Below are 11,916 nucleotides of genomic sequence, written 5' to 3' on the forward strand. Positions count from 1 at the left end.
ACCACTTGCTACCATGATGTCGAGGCCCATAACTATTCTTGCGTGGTGGTTAGTGCGTAAAGGCCAAAGGCCAACTCAGAACAAATACCCAAACCTGTTAGTGCATTGGGGGCTCGCGGAGACGAGCAGAGACTCACGATAATGTGACCCCGTCGCCCCGTCTCATGGACTTACGGCAAGGGCCCAGAATGCCCGGTCGTGCCACGTAGAAAACTCACAGGTGCTCAACGGGCCCGCCCGACTTCCACATCAACTCACGGGTACCCCTCAGGGCCGACCCGACTTCAACAATGGTCTCAAGTAAAGTCCGGGTAACCGTGTGTCCAAAACATGAAGGAGGAAAACCTAAGGAATCACCCTCGGTGAATTCCACTCAATGTAATCATCAAGGTGAATGTATGAGGAACCACCCTCAAGGTTCACACTTGAGGTGTTGCACGTCAGAGCCGTATCAGGAATGGTGAAGGAGGAACCACCCCGTGGGCCACGACCGAATAGCTACACTACAGAGTTGTCATCAGGAGTGTGTTGTGAGGTATCGCCCTCGGCACTCGATAGTAGCTCTGCAGAGTCGAGCAACAAAAGCAGCGTGATGTGATGTGAGGTGTCGGGCTCTGTTCGTCGATCATGTTGATCAAGTCGTCGATGATGAAGCAGGGGCAACAATTACAAGGTGCGGGTCTCTGATGGATCACTATCCAACCTATGCTAAGTAGTTTAGGATAAGCAGGTAAGGTACAATGAGTAGGTTACAAAAGCAGGCTATGCATCAGAATAGGAGCAAACAATAACAGTAGCAAAATCTAATGCAAACACGAGAGAATGAAATGGGCAATATCGGGATGATCAAAGGGGGGGCTTGCCTGGTTGCTCAGACGAGAAGGGCAGGTCGTCGGTGACGTAGTTGATCACAGCGGCATCGGCAGCCGTCACGGGGTCTACTGAAGATAAGAGGGGGGGAGAAATAGTAAATACATAGCAAGCAAGTGCATAACAGGACAACAGACAGAGCTAGACGTGTTCTAACACAACGTTACGTGATACAGGTGAAGAGGGGAAACATCCGGAAATGTTTTCCTGAAGTTTGGCATTTTCGGATAGGCGAATCGGAGGGGAAAGGTTCGATGTTCGCTATGCTAGGGAAGTGTTGCAGATGAACGGACCGTGTATTCGGGTTCGTCTTGTCGTTCTGAGCAACTTTCATGTACAAACAATTTTCATCCGAGTTTGGATTATTTTTTATGATTTTTCAAAGATTTGAACATTTCCTGGATTTATTATTAATTTGGAAATAGACTAAAATGCTAGGTGCACCCAGCTCTGCGTACGCAGAAAAATACCAGAAGCTGACAAGTGGGCCAGGGGTCCTAGTTGACCAGTCAACAGAGGGTGAGGCCCCTGTCATACACACCAACTAATTAGATGACTAATTAGACTAACTAGTAATTAGTTTAGTTAAACCTAATTAATTAAGTTAATTAATTTATATATATATATAGGATCAGAATAGTTATTTAGATCAGCGCACCTTATAAGGAGCGGCGAAGACGTTCCCGAACTCCCGAAACCGCGGCGATAGAGAAAAAAAACCTTCCCCTGATCCATCCCCTTCCACCCCGACTCCCTCCCCTCCATCGCGCGGCCGGCCTCCCCTCCATCCCGCCGCCGCCCTCCCTCCCTCCACCCTGTTGCTGCCCTCCCCTATCCAAGCACGGCACCCACCACCACCCGGCGACACCGCCGCCGCCTCGCCCCTGTCCACCACCAACGCGGACGCCCCGCCCCCAGCCGCCGACACGCCGCAGGCCCGACCCCAACCGGTGACGCGCCGCACCTCCGCCCCCAAAGGATCCGGCTGAGGCATAGCCGCCGCCGCGGGCCTCCTCCCGCAGACCCCGCCGCCGCCGCGGGCCTCCTCCCGCAGACCCCACCGCCGCCGCGGGGCTCATCCCGCAGACCTGCCGCTGCCGCGAGCTCCCAACCGCGTCGGCGACCTCCTCCCGCATCCCCGTTGCCGGCCACGCCAACGCGCGTCCCTGCTGGATCCACCTGATTCAGCGCACCGTCATCAACCCCGCCAGCCGCCGCCCCTCCATCCTTCTTCCCCGGAGCCGGCGGCCGCCTTCTTCCACAGAGCCAGCGGTGGCTCCGCCTTCCTCCACTGGATGTTCCCCGCGGTCATCAACTGCACCGTTGGTGTGCTCACTGGCTATGAGAAATAAAGGAACAGCGGTGAGAAATTTTGTGTTGTATGAGCTGACGATGTTTGTTACAGTGCAGGGAAATCAAAACACTTCGGCTCCTTCCGCATGAGCAGTCCATCACCTTGGTCATGAGCAGTCCATCGCCTCGCAAGCTAGCAATTTGTTGCCGATGCTGCTCCTCTTGATCACGTAGACCGAGCTGCTGCTTTGTCGATTGGCCGTCCTGCACCCTGTCGCCGGCTCCCTCGAGCTCTGCCGCCCTTCTGGTCCATCCTCTGCCCATGAACCGCTGGACCCCGAGCTCGACTAGCCTTAGTCGTGTGTGCGAGTATGCACTGGTGCGCTCTGTTTTTAGTGTGTTCGTGTGTGCGAGCACTGTTTTGGCTGCGTACGTGTGTGGTGTTGTGTTGGAAAGTTCAGCTATTGTATCTCGGAAAGATCTAATTTATTTTCAGTAAGGATACTGCCTCAATGCCTTCTTAAATCAAACATTTAGCTTGCTATATGCGTTTGGAGAAAAGCATAAACAAGATAATGCAAAAACCGGCACTGGTTGGATAAGCTGAGAGAAGATGCTAATTTTGTGGTGGAGAATTGTAGTGACGCCAAGTTAGTGCTTGTTTTGCGTATAAAACATGATTAAGTGCATGTAATTACTGTATGACCAGGCCACTGGAGATTTTATTTTGTAGGTGTGCAGTGTCTTTTCGCTACTGATCCTTATGGTCAATGATCTCCAAATTTTATTGTCTTTACTCTGCGTGTTTTATTTTTTATATAAAAAGGAAAGAAGTTCATATATACAAAATATACAAGTTTCAAATATGTAAAAGAGAAAGAAAGTTAGTCTACAAAATTTACTTCTAAAAAGGTCATGTAAATTAGCACATAAGTTCAAATATAAAATCAGTAAAACTTCACACATAGGAAAAAGATTGACTTGTTCAATTTCTTAAATAAATAAAACAAAGAAGTTAAAATTAAAATAACAAAAATAGTTTGATGTTTTAAAAAAAGGGAAGTTCTGTGTTTATAAAAAATCAATATTTTTGTTCTAAAAAGTAGTGATCTATTCAAACTCTCTACATGGCTATGCATTTTGAGAAAGGGTGTGAATTTTGAAAAAACTATTTACATGCAAAAGTTTCTCCTAAAAGACAAGTCTAGAAGTTCAAATATAAAAAGTAAATCAAAATTCTTTATAAAAAAGGATTTCCCTTTTTGTAAATAAATTTAGAGAAGTTCAAATTAGAAAGAGGAACATTTCAAAAAATAAGTAATAAAAAATGGTTTTCAGCTTTCTAAAAAAACTAGAACTTCAAACTAAAATAACAATGTGGTTTCAATGTCTATAAAAAAGGGTTTTCCAGTTACTAGCCAATAAAACTAAGAAGTTCAAATTTAAAAAATGGTAAAGTTAGGTGTCTATAAAAAATTCAATTTTTTCTTATTATTAAAAGAATAAAACCAAGAAGTTCAAAAAAATTAGAACAAAAGAAGTTCAAATTTTTAACAAGAAAAATTTGGATAATTTTAATAGATTTTCAAAGGTGTATTGTTTGTGCGGTGTGTAGTTATGGAATAAGACCAATAAGTTCAATTTCAAATAACGAAGAAGTTTCTAAAAAAAGTCCAATTTCAGCATTTCTAAAAAATACATAGTGAAGCTCAAATAAAAAACTCAGATATTCTCACGTAACCGAGAAAAGTTTAGGTTGATAACTTCCAGAAGTTCACGTACTACATAGTGTGCATTTGGTATGAAAAAAATAAGAATAAAAAAGCAAAGGCTAAAAAGTTTTTTCGCTAGAAGTTCAAGAGCTCGGCCCGGGAAAGTTCAAAAATTCTTGTGAGAGGTTGAACAAAAATACGTGACCGAAGTTCAAGGTCAAAACAACGAGAAGTTCAACTACGGTAAGGAATGCATTTCGAATGAGAATAAAAGCATAGAAAACTAAAAGCTTGAAAGGTTTGTTGAAAGAAGTTCACGTGCTCTGTCCGGGGAAGTTCAAAAATTCTTACGAGAGAGGTTCATCTTGTATTTTCATGGTCGATTTTTTCCGTATAAAAATCGAATACAATTATTTACTCAAAATATAAAAAGGTGAAGTTCAAATTGAAATAACATAGAAGTTCGGAGTTTATTAAAACCTAGGATTTAGCTTTTCAAAAAATAAAAAGCACAACGCCATTTTTTGCACTTTTGAAAACAATCTCATAAACGTAAAAATGGTTGCTAGAAGTTCAAGTGCTCGGCGAGGTAAAGTTCAAAAATTCTTGTGAGAGAGGTTCACCATGTATTTAGATGTCCAAGATACATTAAAAATATGTTGTTTTTTGTGTTTTAAAATAATTCTCTCAAACCAGAGAGAAGTTCAAGGTGATAACAACCGGAAGTTCACGTACTACATGGTGTGTATTTCATATAGGAAAAATACAATAAAGTGAAACAAAGTGAAGTTCAAACAGACATGCCCAAAAAGTTCAACTACTTCACGCAGTGCAAAAAACGGTACGTCAAAAAATAGCACGTCAAAAAATAGAGTGAAGTTCAAACAGACATGCCCGAGAAGTTCAACTACTTCACGCAGTGCATTTCTATTCACGATGAAGGAAGAAATCATTATCTCGTCGTGTTCTAATTTACTTCAAAACGGCAGTAATATCATTTGTGTAAGTTCAAGTCCTCGGTCGAAGAAAGTTAAAAAATATATTGTGAGATAAGTTTGTAGAAAAGAAATATTATTTGTGTAACACTAACGGATGGATGAGAAAATTACAAATGAAAATACGTCATGGAAGTTCAACATGAAAACAACAGGATGTTTGACTACTATAGTGAATGAATTTGAGATGAAAAACTTTTAAAATTGTCGCGAGTATGAAAAAACGATCAACACGGGAAAGTTATGTGCTTACAGCAGCTTTCCACTGGTATATCACTTGCTCAATTCCGGTGAATGGAGGGAGAGTTACGAGCAGTGGATGGAGACCTACGAGCAAAAAAATCACGTGAAAAACAGAGTGAAGTTCAGGTACACGCGCCGAAAAGTTCAGGTTCTTCACGCGGTGCATTTTCGAAGAATCTGTTTCGCGATAAAGGCAGAACGCATGATCTCGCCATTTTCGAAATTACTTGAAAACGGCTAGGAATCAGAGAAAACCATCAACATGAAAAAGTTTCACATTTTCCGTAGCTTTTCAGCGGTATATTATTTGCCTCATTCCGATAAAGTTTGTAGAAATTACGGCGAAAATACATTTTTCACCATTTTCAAAACTGACTTAAAACTGTAATGAATTGGGAGAAACAATACATACCAAAAAGTTTAGCATTTGTTCAAGCTTTCTAACGCCATATCATTTGCTGCATTCGAACGCATGGTTAAAAAAATAGATCGAAAAAACGAACTCGGTAGGACTTGGACCATTTTCTAAATTACTCTTGATCATCCTAGCAAGCATAGCGGCATCGACAATCGTCACGGGGTCTACCGAAGAGAAGGGGGGGGGGAACAGTAAATACATAGCAAGCAAGTGCATAACAGGACAACAGGCAGAGCTAGACGTGTTCTAACGCAGTGTTACACGATACAGGTGAAGGGGGAAACATTCGGGAATGTTTTCCCAAAGTTTGGCATTTTCGAACAGACGAATCGGAGGGAAAAGGTTCGATGTTTGCAATGATAGGGAAGTGTGACAGATGAACGGACAACGTATTCGGGTTCATCTCGTTGTTCTGAGCAACTTTCATCTACACAACATTTTCATTCAAGTTACGGATTATTTTCTATGATTTTTCAAAGATTGGAACTTTTCCTGGATTTATTATTAATTCGAAAATAAAGACTAAAATGCTAGGTGCGCCCAGCTCTGCATACGCAGAAAAGTACTAGAGGCTGACAGGTGGGCTAGGGGGTCCCAGTTGACCAGCCACCGTTTGACTGGTGAACAAGGGGTGGGCCCCCCTGTCATACACACACCAACTAATTAGATGACTAATTAGACTAACTAGTAATTAGTTTAGTTAAACCTAATTAATTAAATTAATCAATTAATCAATTATATATATATATATATATATATATATATATTTCCAAACCTTTTTTTACAACACAAGGGCATGGGCCCCACTGGCAGTGGCACACCCGGCCACCGGAGCGGGCGGTTTACCGGGCACGCGGGTACGGGCACCCGCGCCCAAGGTCACTAGTGGCGCCGGCCACGGGCCACGACAGCGGCTGGAGGGGCGGCCTCGGCCACGGCGAGGCCAGCGGTGGCGTAGGGAGCAGAGGCGGGGCGGCAGCAGCGGCGCCTAGAGCGGCGAGCGTCGGCAGGCGAGCCGGCGTGGCCAGCGGCGTAGGCGCGGGCGAGGCAGCAAGCAGCAGGAGGCGACTGCGGTAGCGAGTGGGGATGGGGCTCGAGCGCGGCAGCAGGCGAGAGAGGCCGTGCGGGGCAAGCTGTGGAGGCAGAGGCCAACGGCGAGCATGGCTGCAGGCGGTGGGAAGCAAGACGCTGGCGCCGGCGCGGGGCACAGCGAGGCGCGGGCTGCGGTGCAGGGCGGCCGACGCTGGCGGAGGCAGCGACATCGTGGCTGCATCGAAGTACGCGTGTGCGTCGCGACAGCGAGCGAGGCGAGGCGTGTGCTGGCAGAGGCGGCCTCGGCGGCGCGACGCATGGGAAGGCATGGGGAGGCCGTTGTGTTGACCGCGGCGATGGAGATGGGCACGTTGACCTAGGCAGATCGGGGATGGCGCGAGCGTGTTCGATCTACAGGGAAGAGGAGAGACGTGGAGGAGGGCGGCTCACCCCTGTTTGCAGGGGATCGGGGACCGACGAGGCTCGACAACGACCGTCTAAGGAGAGGCGGGGCGGGACGGTCCGGTGAGGGCAGCTCCGGGCGACGGCGATCCGATGACGGGGTCTGGCGCTTCGAGGCGGTGAGGGCATCCAGCAAGGTCCGGCGAGGAAGGGGAGGCCTCCAGGTGGCGTCGGCAATCGACGGGGCCGAGGCAGCGGTGTCGGGGGGCTGTGGTGTTCAACCCAGATCGGGGCAGGAGGGAATGAGGGGAAGTGGGAATCATGGGGGAGTGGGGGATCGAGTGGTTAGGGTTTGCGTCGTGGGAGGGGGGGGGGGGTAAAGGTGGCAGCGGCTGTGCTGGCCGACTGGACCGGCCAGTTGGGTAGTTGGGCCGGTTGGCGCAGCGTGGGGGGGGGGGGGAGTTCACTTCCCTTTTCACATTTTTAAAACCGTTTTCAATTTTTGCTACTATTTTCTATTAAATTATAAAACTAAAATGAGTTTTGATAGATGTGAGACTTATCTCATAAAACAAGCACATCAATTCTAGGTATCACAGAAAGTTCGAGGCCAAAAAGGAGTTGTCTAACCATTTTTAGAAATTGGAAAGGTCAAGTTTAAACTGCTGCTGGACCACTATATAAATTTCCAGGGGCACCTGGGAATCCAAAAGAGGTTGGTTCCAACATGAAAAATAACCAGAGATTATTTGCCACAATTTGAACATTTTAGACTTGAAATTGGAAACTTTAAATTTTGATTTTACTTTAGATATGAATTTGGATCGGGTTCGAACCAACGCGAGTTTAACAACAATAATCATGATGACATGGCATCATTAGCAGGGAATTACTGTAGCTTAATTATCCGGGCGTCACACAAGGTATGGTTGGAAATGTCCATTCGACTTTATCAAAAGCCTTTCCAAATTCAATCTTGAATACTACTCCACTAATGTTCTTTTGATGCAGCTCTTGCACGATCTCATGTAAGATCACTACTCCATCGAGTATGTTCCTTCTTTGCATGAAAGTCATTTGGGATGTCCGAACAACATGGCCATTGTTAGTGTCAAAACCGGCGGATCTCGGGTAGGGGGTCCCGAACTGTGCGTCTAAGGCGGATGGTAACAGGAGGCAAGGGACACAATGTTTCACCCAGGTTCGGGCCCTCTTGATGGAGGTAAAACCCTACGTCCTGCTTGATTAATATTGATGATATGGGTAGTACAAGAGTAGATCTACCACGAGATCAGAGAGGCTAAACCCTAGAAGCTAGCCTATGATATGATTGTATGTTGTCCTACAGACTAAAACCCTCCGGTTTATATAGACACCAAAGGGGCTAGGGTTACACAAGGTCGGTTACAAAGGAGGAGATATACATATCCGTATTGCCTAGCTTGCCTTCCACGCCAAGTAGAGTCCCATCCGGACATGAGACGAAGTCTTCAATATTGTACCTTCATAGTCTAACAGTCCGGCCGAAAGATATAGTCCGGCTGTCCGAAGATCTTCTAATCCAGGAATCCCTCAGTAGCCCCCGAACTAGGCTTCAATGACGACGAGTCCGGCGCGCAGTATTGTCTTCGGCATTGCAAGGCGGGTTCTTCTCCAATTTCCAAGTGTTTGTAAATAGTATCTGGCCCCATGAATGTTGATCCTCTTGGCTTCTGCGCCCAATAAGGGCAATTTCTCATGCATCGAACGAATACAAGGCGCCAGGGAATTTTTACATTCGCCCCCCTAGCCAGATAAATAAATTGTCTATTAAAGGGATTGGGATTCTTAGATCCGATCCACACCATCCTCCCCTCAGCAAGAATCTATCAGAGCGCGTTTCGGAAAGATCCATTCCAGCATGGTCGACCTCGGCAACTCCTCCTCCCGCCCCCGTAGCCCTAAGCTTGGTGATTGGGAGAGGTGTTCAGTCCCACACAGTCGATTGGTCGAACTGCAGACCAAAGGATTTCTTCTTCCGGCATACATGGTTCCCGTTCGAGCCGGGCTCGCCACCTACAATGGCGGGGAGCAAGCAGAGAACTTTCCCTGTCCCTCCATGGGGGAACGGGTTTGCCTTGTTCCTTACTTACTAAGGGGACTCGGATTTCCAATTCATCCGTTCCTCCTCAGGCTCCTGGAGTTCTACGGCCTCCAACTACACAATCTCACCCTTGCCTCCATTCTACACATCGCTGGCTACGTTGCTCTCTGCGAGTTGTTCCTGGGCTGCGAGGCTCACTTCGAGCTGTGGAAAAGGCTATTTTGCCTTGTCCCTCGCACACAGAGGGAATCACTTTATCAACTGGGCGGAGCCGAAGTATGGCGCATCGCCGATACCGGATATCTGTCTGGTACCCTGAAGAAGCCGTCCGAAGACTGGCCTTCAGAATGGTTTTATATGGAGGACGTTCCCCTTCCGGACCCTGTTTGGCGGGGTCTTCCTGAGTTCAACAATGCTCCTCTGAAGAAGCGCCGAAGTTGGCGCCCACGGAGCCCCCAGGTGGAAAACGACAGAGAAGTCCTCTATCTGATGAACCAGATTAAGGCACTGGCTCAGTCAGGATTGACAATAACCGAAGTTATGTCGATTTGCATAATGCGGGGAGTGCAACCACTTCAATATCGTGGGCACCCCTTGTGGTGTTTCAACGGGGAGGATGACGCCACCCGCTACGGGCGTAAGGGTCCGGGCGATGCTGCCGCATTAGCCAAAATTCTGTCCGAACTGTTCAAGGGAGAGGAGGAGGAGTTCACCCGCATCAAGCCACGGTATGGATTCTCCATGTACAATCCTCCAAGCTGGGTAAGCTATATCCCCTTACTTCCATTTTCCCGCATTTTTTGTTGTAAGTATTCACCTTGCCAATTTGCGGCAGGAACTGCGAAAGGCCATAAAGGAGGTCAGCAGCCCTTCTCGACAACTGGAGGACCCTAACCGGACCCTCGACTCCAAACTCGAAGAAGATCCAGTTATCTCGGTGGAGCTGATAAACCGGCAGTTCTATCAGTTAAGCTACGACGATGCCATGGTGGCCATTACGGCCGACTATCCCGGACTGCTCCCTGCATCGCACGTAAGAAAAACCGAAAAGTCCCAACTCAAAAAAGTAGGATCCCCTTTTAGACACTTCACCCACCATATTCACATGGCCTTTTTTATAGGGAAGGCATTCGGGACGCCCTGTAGCAACACGCCAACAGGAGGCACCAAGGCCGGGTAGGCCAAAAAGGAAGGCGGTCAGGACGGAGACGCCGACGCAAGGGTACAACAAACCCCGCTCTGTGGTTGTCGTCTTTCTCAAAATGTAATGACGCCCGTGTTTCTTTAACAGAAAAAACGCTCACCGGAATATGTCCGGCAATGTTGCGGATCACGCTTCCACCAGTCGGGCACCAGGACTGGACACGGAGGCAGAAGCGGATATGGGGCAGGTGCTGGATAATCCCCCTACAAAGGATGCGGATAGGTTATCTGCTACAAACTCAGAAGTGGAAAGTGCCATGAATCATAGGCGCCGCCGGGCCGTACTCCGTGACGCTTGTTTCTCACCAGAGGCGTTTGATGCCTTTAATTCTGGGGAGGCGTACCTCCATGCCGCTCAAGATGGTCTAGCCAGAGCCACGGATCAGTATGTAAAGGATGTACGGGTGAGTGAATCTGACGATTTATATGTATCAGTAGCCCCTGCGACTTGAAACAGTTAGCAGAACTGATTTAAGGATCATCTTTATTGTGCAGGTTCTTACAGAGAAGAATACCAAGCTGTCCCAGGAGCTGGAGGAATGCAAGACCCAACTGCGGGCCGCTATTGCCGCATTGCAGGAACAGAAAAAGCGTCCCGCTGGTAACATTTTAAAGAATGATGGTTACCATATAGTGCGTGGCGTGGCTGCAGATCTAACAATATATTTTGCAGATGAATCCGGAGTAAATCCGGGGGACCAGCATGTTATGAGGCACCTAGAAGCTGGCAAACGCGTGCTGACTGAGGTTAGGCGGGAGAAAAACAATCTCCAAGACACCAATATAAAGCTGAACGTGGAACTAAAAGACGTTCAGGGCCAGCTTGCAGACTCCGAGAAGGAGAATAAGAGGCTTCGACGTGGCATTTTTAGTAAGTGCTTGAATGAATCCTTTAAAGGTATTCGGCGAAGAGGCCGACTAACAGCGTTATGTCTGTAGGTATGCTGACGGGTCGTCCCGCGGAGGAAATGCCCGAGTCTGCGGGTGATCTTCTGTCCGAGCTGTCACATCTCCACGAACAAGTTCGACAGGTGATGCAGGGTGTTGCCCAGGCCTTGTGTCCGTCCGTCTCCCTGCCAGAGGGCGTTGCGGAGCTTGCGGAGAAGCTCAAAGGAGCGCGGCGGCGCTTCCGATTATGGAAGATATCAGCCTGCCGACTGGGTGCCAGAGAAGCCTGGGACATTGTGAAGACACGGTATACCAAAGCAGACCCAAATCACATTGCCGAGGTCAGACCTGTGGGGCCCGACGGAAAAGAGATCCCTGTTAGCTTAGTTTATGGGCAAGTAGAATTAGCCGCAAAGTATTCCCAACAGGATTGTAAGCTAGACCGTCTGTTGGATGGTATAGAAGAAGAATTTAGTCAGTCTGCATGACTATGTAATTGAAGTGACATGTATAATGCCTTCTAGCCGGATTGTAGATCATTTGTCTTTGCGGACCTTTTCGCTTCAGCCTCCGGGCCCAATAGTCCGGAGTGTATCCGAATACTCGCTCAGTTATATAAGAACCGGGGTATGCGTGGAGACTAGGCGTAGGGTTCATTAGTGCTTTATCAGACAAGTGCCCAACTAGTTATGTTATATTACATGGGTAGTAAGAAACATCTTCCACGGAGAATAGTTCCGTTAAGGGTTCCTTTCCCTGGGCAAGCATGCCCTAAAG

The 11,916-nt window shown here is 47.4% G+C and overlaps 1 long non-coding RNA gene across 1 annotated transcript; it reads left to right on the top strand.

The window, feature by feature from the left end:
• Positions 1–1,579: 1,579 nt before the first annotated feature.
• On the top strand, positions 1,580–2,665 carry LOC123150031 (uncharacterized). Its single transcript, XR_006474920.1, has 2 exons — positions 1,580–2,196; positions 2,276–2,665. It is a non-coding gene; the product is annotated as an uncharacterized lncRNA (long non-coding RNA).
• Positions 2,666–11,916: the final 9,251 nt, after the last annotated feature.

The sequence above is a fragment of the Triticum aestivum genome, chromosome 7A, assembly GCF_018294505.1.
Source record: "Triticum aestivum cultivar Chinese Spring chromosome 7A, IWGSC CS RefSeq v2.1, whole genome shotgun sequence".
Taxonomy (NCBI): domain Eukaryota; kingdom Viridiplantae; phylum Streptophyta; class Magnoliopsida; order Poales; family Poaceae; genus Triticum; species Triticum aestivum.